At 38.8% G+C, this 16,572-nt stretch overlaps 1 long non-coding RNA gene across 1 annotated transcript in view; it reads right to left on the bottom strand.

Moving 5' to 3' along the window:
* Positions 1 to 393: 393 nt before the first annotated feature.
* LOC126177077 (uncharacterized) overlaps positions 394 to 16,572 on the bottom strand; it is a 39,051-nt gene continuing 22,872 nt past the window's right edge. Inside the window, exons 2-3 of the long non-coding RNA XR_007535744.1 lie at positions 4,040 to 4,222; positions 394 to 544 (exon numbers count right to left, since the gene is read on the bottom strand). This is a non-coding gene — a long non-coding RNA (uncharacterized LOC126177077). The remainder of the gene's footprint in view (positions 545 to 4,039; positions 4,223 to 16,572) is intronic.

The following is a 16,572-nucleotide window of genomic DNA, read 5'->3' as shown; positions in this document are numbered from 1 at the left end:
AGCTGTTGATAAAAATGGGTAGTATTCCAAAATATTAATGGTGTGCAAGGTTTTAAGCATGCTTTAAGTGCTTGAAATGCTGATGTTTTTCCTGCATTATGCTCTTCTGTCTCCGCTGTTTCTGCTCATTCACCAATACACATGCAAGGCAGGAAGAGATGTACAAACTATCATAAAAAGCATTCTGCAAGTGACAAAAAATTGGTGACTCCAATATTTCCTTAAAATACTTTCAGTCTATCTTAACAGCTACAATGTAGCTGACACTACCTTTCTTTTCTTTTTCCTTAAGAGAGAGAGAGGGAGAGAGAGAGAAGAACCTCCTGGGCTTGCTTCGACATGCTGTACTCTGTATTGCGCAATTCTCTTGTTAGTCTTTTAATTTACCTGAGTGAAATCCAAGCCAGTTGAGCTCCTCATAATGTTTCTGGTCCTTAAGGCAATACTGCAGTTCAGTAGCAAGATGCTGTATTTCATCTACACTGACAGTAGCTAGGTGCGGTTCTGGATCGCCAAGGTCAGTGTGTGATGGCTTCGGTGGAACCTGTAATAAACCCCTTACAATGAGGACTAGAGGCTACAGTGAAACTGGAAAGAACTTTTTAAAAAGAAAAATTCTCCTGTTGATATTTACAGTACCCTGCATAGATCAATGATTGTGTGAAAATAAAAGTAACTTGGAAAACAAAAATATTATGAAATTAATTGTATGTCTCTAGCATGGGCAGTGTTATCCTTACAACCACCCAAACATTACCACTGAGGAACATAAAATATGGATAATGCAGTAAGTACAATGATGCTTATAGAAAATGTCATGTGCATCTGTGTGCCAGGACGAGGACTCAAACTTTTATATTTTGCTAGTCATGAGCAGTCAAAAATTGAAATTTTTACAGGGCTCTTCATATTTATTTCTGAGAGTTCCATATACACAGGAGCATTTAACTTCTAGCTTACTCAAGACTGTAATGGCAAGAAAGTCTGATGACCTGCACAATGTCAGTCTTACGTAAGTATATTTCAGGTGCATATATTGATAACTGCAAGTAAACAAACTCAAACCTGGGCTTACATGGAATTAATTAAGAAGGAACACCAATAAGAAATGTGTATTAAAAACACATGCACTGAAACTCAAACATTTGAAAGAAACAATCCTGGTGACAAGTAATGATTAAACTTACTTGCAGAAGGGTATTAAGCTCACAAGACAGATGATTAGCAGTCAATGACTACTGAATGTGACCTTCACAGTTACTTGTAAGTGCCAGTTGCTTGGTAGTCAACAAAGTACAATCATCCGACCTCACTTATTACAGTGATGTGGCTTGTTTAACATAACAATGGGGTGAGCTGCTTGGCTTATTTCACTGAGCTGTATTAAAACCAAATTTTTTTGTTGTTCAGGGGAAGGTGTACATTTTATGGGGTTCATTTTGTTGTTCTAAAAAGTTTCTGAATAAGTCAGCCACAGTTTAACACTTACTGGTCAGAGAAAATAAGTTATAAACTTCTTATCACTGTAGTTGTATGCAGTGGTGGCAAGAAGAATGGAGGCACATTTAAAAGACCATTTTAAAAGCTTTAGTGAACAACTGAATGCAAGCTTAGACACCTCAGTAGATGGTTCAAAAAAACCTCTTGTTGAAGGAAAGATAGAATTAAATGTGAAATAGATTCTCATGGGACTGAAGTTGAGCAAATCACTGCTGAAACAAAAACAGTTAGACATGACAAATACCATGATCAATTAACACATTACCGACTCATGAAGAAATGTTAGAAATAAATAATAAAATATATAAATTACAATCTTCTATCATAAAAATAAAAGGGGGAATTATTTTCTGTTGCATTTAAAAAGAATGATTTTGTGAGAAATGAGGTAAATGTACAATTTAGAGATGTTAATAAGGATATTAAACAAATAAAATAATTTACAGGAAATGAATTTCAAACACTGCAACAAGATTAAATGTCCTGGAGCAAAATAAAGATTCAGACAAGACTGGAATCTCAGGCGCCACTCTCAAAACACTAGAGGAGCATGTTGGTGATTTAATAGAACATAAAGTTCAGGAAAAGATTGAACCATATTTCGGTACATCTCATTCATTAGATGAGACAGAGGCAGAGTTAAAAAGAGTATGGGAAGAGTTACTAAAAACTAAAGATGGGCTTAAGAGAAAGAACCTTAATGACAACTGTGGACCTCCAACAAAGCTACTAGGGCTTTGCTTAGAGAATGGAGGAAATTTTAGCAAACAATTTCCAAACTTTAAACCTGAAGGGTAGGTTCATCTTGCATACATCACAGGAGTGTTTTATAGGTCATTACATAAAAGTTGGGATGACACTAGAAGGATAGATTTCGTTCTCAATTACTTAGAAGGTGATACATCGGAATGGAGCACAGTGCATTTTGAAGTGTTCACTTTTTGGAATGATTTCAAAGAAAAATTTTAAAAGAAGTATTGATCATTGCAACATAATCCATCAGTGATTAAATGGTTGCTCCCAGTGTCTCACTGTAGAGCGATTTTTGAAAGACAGTAAAACTGATTTTATGGAAAATACACAATGTGGCTTTTAATTAATTTGACTTATTCCATATTTTTTGTTACCCATGACAATATGATGACCAGTTTCAGTTCCTACAAGAAATGTTCTTCACAGGCAGTTACTTCTAATATCCTACTACTCATGGTAACAGTGGCAGACATAGTGCACTTTCACACATGAGGGCTGACAGATGAGCATTTCAAAGTTGTTGTCAAATTACACAATTAGTGGATGCAGTAGGTTCCACAATGGCTGATAATAATGAGCAGAACTGTATTTATCTGACATGAAGAAATTACCTCCGGAACATAAGCAGACCATAATTTCAAAGTAATACATGGCTGACACTTAGGCATGAAATGAACTTCCAAATACATTCACAAAGGTACGACATATGAAATTACATGATGTCAGACTTTGGTACATAGTTGTTTCTTGTGTGCTAGCTAATGTGTGACTGAAGATTTTTGGACGGATAGAGCTATTTATAAACTGGTGTAAGGATATTCTGAGATTTTGGAAAATATATATTTGTTCATAAAACTTTTAGGTTGAAATTTACAAGAGTGGATGACTTGGTTTGCTAAACAGGTAGTTATTTAATAAAATAAAAAAGTGTACGTAACTATTTTGTGTGCCTATGCTATGAAAAATCCACTTATGAATACATTTGCCACATTTGAAATTATGATAAATTATGCAAATTCTTAATTAGTGGCTTCATGGATTAGTGAAGGGTGTCATGTGGACCAGAAAATTTAAGACAACAAAAATATAATGTCAAACTTGGGAATTAAATAGGTGTAATAGCACAAAAGGCAGCAGTGGTTTTAGCTTGATGCAAACTTCAATACTAACTCTCTGCCAAGTTAATTAGAGCATAAAAATTAAAAGATATTGCTGTAAAGTCTAGATTCCAGTCTTTCTGATGGTACGTGCTCATGTCTCTGAAATGACTGAGTAGCTCAGCTCATATTCCTCTTATGTGCTGCAATAAAATTTTCTGTCATTAGTTATTTTTCATTAGCCAAGTTTTCCAAGGGCGAAAATATGTTTGTTTGAAGGAGGGGGGGGGCAGGGGGAGGGGCAAACCTGAGGGTATGAGGTATTTTTAATATTTTGGAAGATGAATGGTGACTTGTAAGCAGCCATAAAAAAGTCCCATACGTGACGCTGTTTAAAAACCTGTGTAATACCAACTTTAAATCATTTTCTTGAAAGAAAAACACCTGACTTCAATATTGTTATATAACCCTTGGATTGTCACACATAGAGAGTGAAACAAGGTGTCATAACAACAGTAGACTTGTTCAATTAATTTCTTTCTTCCAGCCCTCAGCCATAACACATCAGAAACAGCTTGGTGAAGTCATCCAGTCATCTCTCATGCAAAACAATAGACACTTGGAATTGCTGAGAGAGCAAAGAGTGGGCTGAGCATGGCATCACTCGAATGCCACAGTCAGCCACATACCTGGCTGCGATTGTGATGACAGTGTGTTGGTGCAACTGACAATGGCCAAGAACTGCATCCAGTGAGTGGACAATTTCCTCATGACTCAAGACAGTCTGCCCTGTTGTGGTCGAACAGCGGAACCCATACTGGATTCCAGGATGTTGCTCTGGGCATCACGGGTTGGTGGTGTAGGCTGTGATACTGAGAAAAGAATAATTTAGTGCATGAATGGCTGAGTATTTATACACTCCAGACTATGTTCATTTATGACTTAAGACACAAACTCTTAACACTTCCATGATTGCAGATGGGGAAAGGCTTCATCCCTTCTGCTAGCATACTGCAGCATTGGCTGTTCCTATGTCACATCCAGCTGGCTTTGCGTTGCATCAGTTGGTCGTGTCTTGCTTTGCAACGCATATCACTGTTGCCCACCTGTGGGTGACTCTGTTGCAACTCACTTTCACTCTGGCATATTTTTTGACTGAATATGGTTCACACACTACACCACCCTCCTTTTTATCAAGATCCAATCACTGGGGTTGAACAAACTAGATTATCCTTTACACTATAATTCCTGTCAACCAACCCTTCTGTCCCTGCGTTGCTTACAGTTGGTTTCCTTAACCCTCTTATTTAATCTTACACATATCCAAAGGACCTATTGCCCAGCTCCTAAACTCAATCACCATGGAACTTATTTCATTACTAGGCTCCTTGCATGATCACTTCTAACCCTCTGTTCCCAACTTACAAGCTAAAATAAATCAATTATTCTTAATACTACCCCCTTGTGTGATCAGCTTCCTTCTGCTGCTTTTATGCTCAGGGTATCCAATCCACTGGAATCTAAATGACAGCTGGGTCTGATACTGGTAGAAGTATATTTATATAGACCATAATTCCAGCACTATAGTTTGACTTAAGCTGGTTAGATTTGTGGTAAGTAGCACTTTCATGAGCTCCCCCAGCCACTGCCAACGAGGCTGCAAAAGGCTCCTGAAATCAAGGTGGGAAAGTCACCGGAAAGTAGGCCACATTATCTCAAATGCTGTTTCAGATAATAACAAACCACTCCCATTCAATTCTAGCCTCTTTGCTGATGTAAGCTTCCACTTCTCAAAACAACTAACCATTAGTCAAAGGAAGAGTACAACCAATGCATCTCAATCTTCTGAATGTGCAATTCCAGCCCAATCACTTTTTTATTGCATTCTCAGCAATTTCACTGCAAGAATCCTACCCTTATCTTATTACCATAGTCAGGCAGACTGTGACTTCCTCTCAATGGCATTTTTGTAACTTTGCTTCCTCCATTTCTAAATATCTTCCTTTGTCTTTTGCAATTAACAGCAGTCATTGTGTTTTTACTCTTACAAATTTCTTCAGTATCCCCCACATGACAGGATACATGTGAGCTATGAAGCACTTATAATGTGCTCGTTTCCCTGCTACTGGTACAGAAACTGAAATGTAAACCTTCACTCCCTCAGTTCTCACTGATACTGTGGCTACCATGAAATAAAAAGATAGGTTTTTGTGCTCAGGTTGTTTGGGCAGTAATTCCTTCTGTACTTTCCTTAAACCCTTTAGACAATGCTCTGGCAACAACAAGTTTACCTCTAGATGACCTCCCACAGCCTGCTGCATAGCCTCCTGTAGTACTGTTACTTTCTTCTGTGCTTCCCAAACAGTAACTCTTATGGACTGCAACCATTTTGTCATAACTGCTTCCCTATTTAAGACTTCTACTTTGGTTTGTAGTTCTCATCAGAGACCTGATTAACTGCCTCTTCTGCAGCTCTGGTATACCGCACTACAATCTGGTCAGTTGTTGTAGTAGTCCTGTGTTATTCAGCATGTCCTTCTATAAACTTGCAATCTGTGTAGTGTGCCAATCACTCACAGCTTTGTCACCTTTTGCTCACTGTTTAACCTCTTCCACAGTGTTGTTCGTCCTTTGAATGTCTTCCTCATCAGCAGTGCCAAATATTGTTTTCATAAGCCTACCTTCAGCAACGATCCAGCGCCTCAGCCTTTGTGTATGTGGAATAACCCAAAGTACCTAGGTCATCTCACTCCTTAATTTTGCATATGCTCCATGAATTCTCTCACATAACATGGCACTTCCTTTGGTATCCCGAGCCTTTCTGTTCCCTTAAGGAATTTGTAGAATGCTTCTTCCAATCTCGTTAAGCATCTCTCATTGAATACCACCTGCATTCCTTTCCAGGAGCTGGTTCTGTAATGCTTCCACCTCCAAGAAGATCAGTAGTCCCACTATGAACCTCATAATCTCACCTTCTCTGTACCTTGCCTACGGGCAGGAACACCTATTACTTTCCTCCCCCTTAAATTCATTGCTGCTCTGCAGCTGCTTATACTAATTACACTAATGTTTTTCCCTTCCGCGTATATGAAGTTGACAGCATCACCCACTAACCAAACTTATACTGTGACATTCTTGCCATATGGTCCACTGCTTCTTCTTGTTTCTCCAGTGTTCATGAATTTGCCCTCCATCCCCTATTCCAAATCTGCCTAGTCATTCTGGCAAATTCATTAACAGACTCTCTAATCTTCTCTTTCTTTGTTTTCAATATGTCAAATGGTGATGGCATTTTATGACCATATACTACTTCATATGGCAATAATCCTGTATTCGTATGCTGCTTCGAGTTGTAGGCAGAAATGAAATACTTCAAACAGACATCTCAGTGTGATGTGAGTCAATGTAGTATCCAAGCATCTTCCTTATTGTCCTATGCACTCTTTCGGTTCTTCCATTGGCATTGGATGGGCAGGACGCGTCCTTAACTTCTTCTCATTCAATAACTTACACCATTCCTTGAACAGAACTGACATGAAGTTCGTTCCCTGGTCTGTTATTATTGTTTGAGGCACTCCAAACCACAATATCTGATTATTCATAAGTGCTTGTGCCACTTTTGTTCCCTGATGGTTTGTCATTGCGACCATTTATATGTATCTTGAAAAATAATCAATGACTGTAAGTAAGTACATATTCCTTGTAGATGTAGAAATAATTCAAAAGCCAAGATCGCTTAAATACTGTTTACCGGATAACTGGTTTCAACACACTAAAGTTGCCATCATCAGATCTGTGAAGATATAACATGACATGTTTGAGGGAGAGCTTACATGAGTTACACTATATACATTCTCTAAAGATAACAAGGCATAAACATGTCGCACTGCCTGGCATGGCATACTATTTTGCAGTGACAACATTGTGTGTAGTGGGGCAATCACTCTGTTGTAGAAATATTTCAAAAGCCAAGATCGCTTACATACTGTTTACGGGATAACCGAACACATTGTGTGTAGTGGGGCGATCACTCTGTTGTAGAAGTGTGTTTGGTGTGTTGAAACCAGTTATCCAGTAAACAGTATTTAAGTGATCTTGGCTTTGGAATTGTTTCTACAACAGAGTGATCACCCCACTACACATTATGTGTTCACTCCCCCCAATATGTAGTACTGGTACTTTCCTCTCCAGCCATCTACATTTCAATGCTTCTTCCCAAGTTTATGCGTAACTTCAAAACCAAATTCACTTAGTCTTACTGCCCATCATGTCTACCTACTGGAATGGTCCTTTAACCAACCTACTGGAAGGGACCTTTAACCCCAACAACCATTTTAATGCCTCGTGATTTGTCATTACTATAAACTTTTTACCGTACAGGTAACATTTGAAATATGTGATTCCATAAACAAAGCTTAACATCTCTTTCTCTAGTGTGGAATAATTTCTTTCTGCAGAAGTTAGTTGCCTTGATGGATAAACTGTTGGACACTCAGTGCCTTCTACCTCTCGTGACAACACACAGCCAAGTGCATGGTTTGATGCACCACATGATAACACAGATTCTGTATTAAAATCTGGAAACATCAATATTGGACCCAACGTTAAAGTTTCTCTTAGCTCCTCAAAAGCACACTGGCACTCTTCTGACCACACAAATTTAGTACCCTTTTTTAACATTTGTGTCAGTGGTCTGGCAATATCCGCAAATCCTTTTACAAACCAGTGGTAATAGTTTGTGAGCCCCAAGAACAATTGCAACTTCTTTACAGATTCTGGTACAGAAAGTTCATGTACAGGTTCATTTAATCTTGGAGCTGTCTTAACTCCATCATTACTTATGATATGACTGAGGTATGCAACCTCTTCCATTACAAAATTACACTATTTTGTACCCAGAATTACCTTCGCTGCTTTGAATCTTAGAAATACTTTCCTTAATCACTGCATATGCTATTCCATATCACTCCCATAGCAATTCTGTTATTGACATACACTAATCATTACTGTAGTTTTAAACCTCTGAGTAGCCTGTCCAACAACCTCTGAAACACTACAGGTGTATTTTTTTTACTCCAAATGGCATTCTTCCGAATTGGTAGTGTTCCCAGGGTGCTGAAAACGCTGTTTTACGTTGAGCCTGCAGTGCAACCTCTGTATGGCAATAACTGCTCTTCAAATTTATTGTTGACAAATATTTGAATTTCCCTAAATGATCCAAGGCTTCTGTAATTTTTGGCAAAGGGCTGGTATCTGTTATGGTTCTGACATTTATGTGTCTGTAACCACAAAAACAACTATTTTTCGTATTCCATCCATTGATTTTTTTGGCATAATGATTATTCCTGCCCCCAATGGACTATTATTTTCTTTAATTATTCCATCTTTCAGCTGATGATAGGTAAATTCCTCCAAAATTGGCTGCAAGCACCTAGGTATTCTGTACAGTTTGCACTAGACTGGTGATTCATTTCCCATTGGTGTGCAATGCTGTATAAGATCTGTAGCTGGTAATGGCCCTTTTGGAAAAAAAAAGGTCCTTAAATTACAAAAGAAATTTTTCCACCCATTACCTATTGCTTCCCTCTAGGTGCTTCACTTTTTCTTGTAATACAGTTTCAGTGGCTTCCAACTATTGTGCATGGATGGCGCCCCTCATGTCCCATTCTTCTTCCTCCAGGATATCCATATTAGCGATTAATAACCCCTTTGATTTCCCTATGTCCTCTGGGCTAAAATTATCTATAGAAATAGGTACCTTCTTTGCACCATTTAAATCTAGTATGCACACAGTATTTCTTTTAACTAAGTGACCTATCTGATCTAGTACTTCATTCTATTCTAACAGTTCTACCAGACAAAATTTCTGCTGGCAAGCTAGATTCAACCCTGACCCAAAGTGATTTCCCAATACCCTTAGGTACGTACACAATTACATGAATCAAGTCTTAGTGTGGTTGTTCACCGTGTAATTGGTTTGTCTTTTGCAACAGACTCCCCTGATGACATCGCTACATTGGCAATGACTTCACCTAACTGAAACAATTTTCTGTCAGGTTGCACCTTATGTAGCCAAAGATTTATTACAGTACAATGCTGATATAAGAAATCTAATCCCAGAATCATGTTGTATCCCTCACTTTCATGTGGCACAATCTCTACATATTGTTTAAATTGAAATGTATCCAGGCAAAAGTCTATGTTCACCAATCATAATGGTGTGACACCTTTATCCCGCACTCCACGCAATCTGTACTGTAGTGGGTCCCATTGGTTACATTTCACCAGATCACTAAAGGCAACCAACACATGTGCCCCTGTGTCCAGTAATATCATGTAACCCTTTTTTCCTGCTATTCCTCTTATCAAATAATCCACCTCTGTACACAACTTCATAGCATCCAGTCTTTCTGCGAAGGACTGTAAGTGGACCTGGGGTTACTGCTGATGTTTAACACCTTATTCCTCCCTGGCCCTCCACTTCTTAAACTATTATTTCATGTTACTTTATTCACATCACTTTGAGGCTGGTGACAATGTCTCCTTACATGCCTCATTTGTCCACACCTGAAACATGGTATATTAGCTGCAAACACAGATGGTTTACCCTGTATTCCAGTCGACAAATTGGTCTCCTCACTCCCTATAGCAAACCACACTGCTGCACGCAAATCTATCAGACTCCCTATCTGCACATATCTTGACATATCTGCATGTAAGACTCTTAAAAAAGCATCAAGCACCCTCTGCTCAGCTTCTTGCAAAATAATTTCACTGGCCACAGCCCTCTGTCCTAATTCCTAGGTACATGCATTAATTTTCATTATCCTATCTGCAAATTGTTCCAGAGTTTCCATATTTCTCTTAGTTATTACCTCTAATTGTTTCCTATAGCACTATTTCTTTTCATATATCTTTGAATTAACCCTTCTTTAAATTCTTTGAATGTTGTGACTCCCTTAAGAGCTTCTGTTTATCTTACACAAGTTTATACTTCCCCTGTTAGTCTCAATTTTGTGACATTCAATAATTCCTTATCAGACCATCCTTTCATCTGAGCTAGATTTCCAAGGTCTCCCACCAAAGCCTGCACATCATCGGCCACCTTACCGAAAAATGAGCAATTAAACTTGTGACTGACAAATCTACATGCGCTTGTGACAATTGTGATTCTACCAGCCCAAGCAATTCTGTATTATCTGCTGTTAACTGTGTTACCTTTTATAACAATATGTGTACTGCTTCCAGGTCTGACATGCCTTGCATCTCTGGTTCTGTCGAAGGCCAGCCGGAGTGGCCGAGCGGTTAAAGGCGCTACAGTCTGGAACCGCGGGACTGCTACGGTCGCAGGTTCGAATCCTGCCTTGGGCATGGATGTGTGTAATGTCCTTAGGTTAGTTAGGTTTAAGTGGTTCTAAGTTCTAGGGGACTTATGACCACAGCAGTTGAGTCCCATAGTGCTCAGAGCTATTTGAACCATTTTTCTGTCGGAGCTTGTCATTGACAAGACTCATTTTGTGAACTAACATTCACAAGACGAGAAAACAAATACATTAACTTAATTCTTACATCTAATATTGAGCCCTCTCAAATCCCAGCATTGTCTAGCCATCTGCCCTCAATCATTACATGTACAACATTTTACTATAAATGATTTTGTACAAGGTGCTGAGTGATCCTCAAGGCTACACTGTGCACATCTAATGGGCACTAACCAAACGTGACTTCCATTACCTTTAAAACTAGAAAAATCCACTGGTGCAATAAAATCTACTTTAGAAAATGCACAATCGTCAAACCTCGCCTCTGTGAGCAAAATGCAATTTAATTTTGTCTGTCCCCCCCCTTACTGTACTGTAGGATGTAGGTTCAGATGTTGCTCTAAGAAGGTGACGTCAGTATTCTGACACTGGTGTTAAATGGTGTTTAGATTGTCACCCGTAGAGAATGAAATGAAACATTTGGATGACAGTAGATTTGTGCAGTTAATTTCTTTATTCTGGCCCTCAGCTGTAGTACATCAGGAACAGCTTGGTGGAGGCATCCAGTTGCCTCTCATGCGGAACAGTAGACATCCGGCATTTCTGAAAGCACACAAAGTGGGGCCAAACATGCCATCACTCAAATGCCACTGTCAGCGATGTCTCCGGCTGTGATGACACAACATGGCAGCACAGCTGACAATGACTGTGATCTCCCTCCAGTAAGCAGGCAGTCCCCTCAGGGCTCAGGGCAGGCTGTCCTGTCTTGTGGCTGAATAGTGGACCCCATACTGCATTCCAGAATGTCCACTGGGTGCCACAGGCCGGTGGTTTAGGCTGTGATACTGAGAAAAGGATAATTTAATACACAAATGGCTGTTGCTATACCACACCCAGCTGCTAGGTTTGCTTTGTGCTGCCTGTCAGCCATGTGTTGCTTTGCAATGCATAACACTCTCACCCACTTGTGGCTGGCTCTGTTGCAACTCACTTCCACTCTGGCATATTTTTTGACCGAATACAATCAATATGATACACTATGTTTTGTTCCTTTCAAAATTAAGTGTAAATCAAAATATTTAGATTATGTACACTATAAATGCAGATGCGATTGGAACTAGTGTGTGTGTGTGTGTGTGTGTGTGTGTGTGTGTACACAGAAAAATTTTGAACAAACTTTCTTTCCACTTGCATCATCATATCATTAGCAAGTGTACACTGACATTCATTTCATTAATTACTTTTTTCCCAATGGTACAGGGTGTAGGTCTATCGCCCACGCACTTTCGTCAGAGTCCATGGTTGCAACAGCATTCAGTGTCCATATTCATGAATAAATACACAACATGCTCTAGATTATTGAAATAATAAAATTTGCTCTTAAATCTAAAATAAACTGGATTAATCCATATTCTAGGTGAAATATGAATTACAAATATACACAACATATTCACAAAACTATGAATTGATTCATTTAAGTGGATGGAAACTGTTCTCAGTCACTCAATTTTCTTGAAAGAAAAATCAGAATGAATGACAGTCTCAATCTTTGCTTAACTACTCAAAAATTCTTCCTGCCAGATTGACAAATTATAAATTCATTCATTGAAACACATTATTTATCAGTACATTTCTTTCAATTATTCAAACAGAAACATGTACACACTGGTTTTACTTCGTAAATCAATTAACAGAAAACAGAACATGCACCAGTATTTATTTATTTGATAAGCTGTTATATAGGCTAGGATTTCATTCAACTTCTTACTGACAATGTCATAAATGACCATGTATTAGACAAATGTTGCCTCAAACTTCATAGGTGTCTCTACACAAAAGAACACATTTTACATTTCATTATCTACTCAAGTCTGCTCTCTTATTAAATTCTCTCCTCACAATCTTGTTGACTGAAGAAGAGCATTTGCAAAATAAACTATTACAGAGGTACCATCCCTAACTGTCACTGCTAATCACAATACCTCTTATACACAGTGTGACAATAAAGATATCAGACACATGCTGTAACTTCTTACTCAACAAACTTATACAACTGAATTGTTGTCCCCTTCAATGTAGTTCCCTCCCCAATCCTTGGACTGCTCCATGCAAATGTTCATTGTTGGAAGCAGTGGTGAATGTCTTTTTCTATTATGATGTTGGGGAGGCTCGTCTCTTTTTCCTTCACTGTATCCGTGGCATTGAACCTGGTTCCATTGAGCACAGACTGCAATTCTGGGAAGAGAAAGAATTTGCATGGTGCTATGTCAGGAGAATACGGTGAATGTTTTGTTACTGGAACATCGTTTTTCGCCAAAAACCTGTTCACAGACACCGCATTATGGGCCACCACATTGTTCTGGCGAAGAATCCATGAGCGATATTTCCCCATATCTGGTGTCCTGCATAACACACATTCACAGAACATCATCAGAACAGTTACATAATAAGCTTGATTGACAGTCTGGCCTTCAGGCACCCAATCAGTGTATATAACCTCTTGGATATTGAAGAAAACAACCATCACTGCTTTGAATTTTGACTTTCACATGTGTGCTTTCTTCTCCCTAGGGTATTGAGGGCTCTTCCAATGCATGGGTTGTCGCTTAGTCTCTGGATTGTACTGGAATATCCATGTTTCATCACATGTAATTACTATGCTGATCATGGTCATTTTCAATGTTTTCAAAAGTGGCAGCACACCAGTCCACTTTATGTTGCTTCTGCTTATTTGTGAGAATTCTTGGCACCAATTTAGCACAAACCTTTGGCATTCTCAGATCATCATGTAAAATCTGGTAACAGTTTCCTTACTGATGCAGACAAGTTCAGAAATTGATTTAATCCTTAGGCGGCAGTCTTCTCAAACAATTCTACTTACCTTCTCCATGTTCTCTACAGCTTTTGAAGTGGAAGTATGACCCAATTTCAAATCACTGTCAGCGTCTTCCCTACCATCCTTCAACCTCTTAACCCACTCAAAAATTGCATATGAAACAGACACTGATCACCATAAACTTGTTTTGTGAGGAATTTTATGTTAACACATTCTTCCACTTTAGAGCTTAGTATAATTCCAACGGAGCTCAGACACATGACCCTTTCTGAGTAGGCTCACAGCCAGACTAGCCAACACAGTGGAGTGAAATTTTGTACACATTTCAGGGAAAGACCCACCTCCCTCATATTTCTCTATGTCATCAATGAGGCTGCAGATGTGCACAACAATCAGCCCAGTTTGTTTACTGCCACACCTTGTAATTCTCATTACTACTTCAAAAACAATCAATTTTTGGCAATATAATGTAATTGGATATATAAAAAACCTACTCACCAAGCTTCAGCAGAACACACACATAAAAGGATATAATTAGGCAAGCTTTTGGAGCCAGGGGCTACTTCTTCAGGTAGAAGGTTTGAAGGGGAAGAAAGAGGGGTGAAGGAAAAGGACTGGAGACTTCTAGGAAAAGGGGCAGATTTCGGAAAAGCTACCCAGAACTGCAGGTCAGGGGAGGCATACCAGATGAGGAGGAAAGACTGATTGTAGTGCACTGCACCAGATAATATTTAAAAACCTGAGAGCTTGAGGGTAAATGGAAATGCCGTGTGGCTAGGGCCTCCTGTCGGGTGTACCATTCGCCTGGTGCAAGTCTTTCGAGTTGACACCACTTTGGCGACTTGCGTGTCAATGGGGATGAAATGATGATAAGGACAACACAAAACCCAGTCCCTGAGCAGAGAAAATCTCTGACCCAGCCGGGAATCGAACCCGGGCTGTCAGGTACGACATTCCGTCGCGCTGACCACTCAGAGACCAGAGATGGACAGCTTGAGGGTGTAAGACAGGGTAATATGCAAGACAGAGATTCCTGCTAAAACATCATGTACAAGTTAATAAGAGTGAAAAGCTAAGTGCATTGTACCTAACAGAGGTGGGAGGGTCAAGGAAAAATAAACAGGTAAGAAAATGAGAAAGATGTAGAAAACTAAAATGGAGTGAAGAAAAGAGTAGTTACTGTGAAGAAATGCTGAAACAGAAGAAATTAACATAAATTAAGACCAGGTGGATGGCAAGAACCAAGGACATGTTGTATCACTAGTGTCCATCAGCAGTGTTCTGAGAAACTGGTGTCTGGGGGAAAATCCAGATGGTGAATGTGGTGAAACAGGCACAGTGGTCACGATTGTCATGTTGTGGAGCATGCGCTTCTACTGACAACACACAATATGCTGTTGCTTGCCTAGTTATAACCTTCTTTTATGTCTGTGTTCTGCCACCAATTAGTCATTACTATTTCAGATACTCCATTTATTTCACAGCTTCATTATCTCATAGTACTTTGTCAATTCATTATTCCTCTTTATAATTACTTCATATACATTACCTAATTTAAAATTTCAAGTCCTTGCCCTGTCTTAATATTGATAACAGACCTTTTCTCTTTATTATAAAGAGACAAAAGCTAATCAATTTATTTTCTATGACCATTACCGTACACAACATGTCATTTAAACTTCATTTACTTTAGTATGAAGGGCAGTATAGTGACATGTTTTCATGAAATGGGTACATTGCTATAAAGAATTGACCTTAGTTGTTTTTTAAACTGAACAAATTAGCATGAATTTATTACTATTTCATGTATTACTGCTGTGTAGACTTCTATTCCTTTACATACTTACGGAGTTTCCTTAATTTTTTTAACACTGTCCATATTCTTTTACAATTTTTGCTTTTCTTGCATCTGACAAAAGCTTAAACTGCAGATAATTGTTATTATTGTGGTGTTGTCTGAAGAGTGAGGTCCCAGGTAAGAACTGATAACTCACAATGTCACCACAAGATAGACAGTTGCTGCTACACCCAGCCACAAATGAGAGGTGCCGGTGAAACATGCCTTCAAGAGGTTCCTTACACCTCCTCAGCTGGATGTTTACTTATGCCTGAGGGCAGCACTGTTCAGTCTGCCCTGCGATTGCCGAATAAGAGAATGGCATCAACACAATTCAGATCTGGCATTGATGGCATTATTAGTCAGAACTGTGTACCAAAGTTTAAATTTAAATGCCCATAGATATGTGCTGCCCCCTTCAGTACAATTCAAGCATAAACATTATTCTTGTACTCTGTGAAAGTAATAAAAATATATTGTCATTCAAGTGGACACGGAATGCATCTAAGTTAGGGATTCTACATTAAAGGGTTATAAAAAAAGAACTAATATTTTGTGTATATCGTAGTAACCACTTGACCTCCTGAAGTGAATCTAGGCTTGCTATGACACCCAGAAAATGCTGATGAGGCCATCTCAAGTCTTTTTTCCCCAGCACAAAAATTATCCATACTCTCATTATTGTCACATTCCAACACAAAGTGACAGATTTCATAATATTTTTAGCTGAAATAGGATTTATACACCAAATGCTACCATTCTCATTGTTATGACTGAAAGAACACAGACTCAATCACTGACACATGCTTATTACACACACCACTCACTTACAAGTCCAATTGCCAGGCAAAGTCTGTTCTGATAAACAGTGTCCAGCAGTCTGACCAAGCATAAGCAGTGAATGATAGAATATACCTAAATGCTAGCCCTGAATTTGGAGTGTGGTCATAACTCTGTAAGTGTATGTTACAGCACAGCATAGTGAAACGAGATGAACTGGCTGATATGCATGCAGGAATTTCCATATTTCTTCATTTATCCAATTGGATTTTTCCTTTGTTTTCACCA

This window comes from Schistocerca cancellata, chromosome 3 (assembly GCF_023864275.1).
Source record: "Schistocerca cancellata isolate TAMUIC-IGC-003103 chromosome 3, iqSchCanc2.1, whole genome shotgun sequence".
Classification (NCBI taxonomy): Eukaryota; Metazoa; Arthropoda; class Insecta; order Orthoptera; family Acrididae; genus Schistocerca; species Schistocerca cancellata.
The sequence above is the reverse complement of the archived record's forward strand: the minus strand, read 5'-3'. Positions and strand labels throughout refer to the sequence as shown.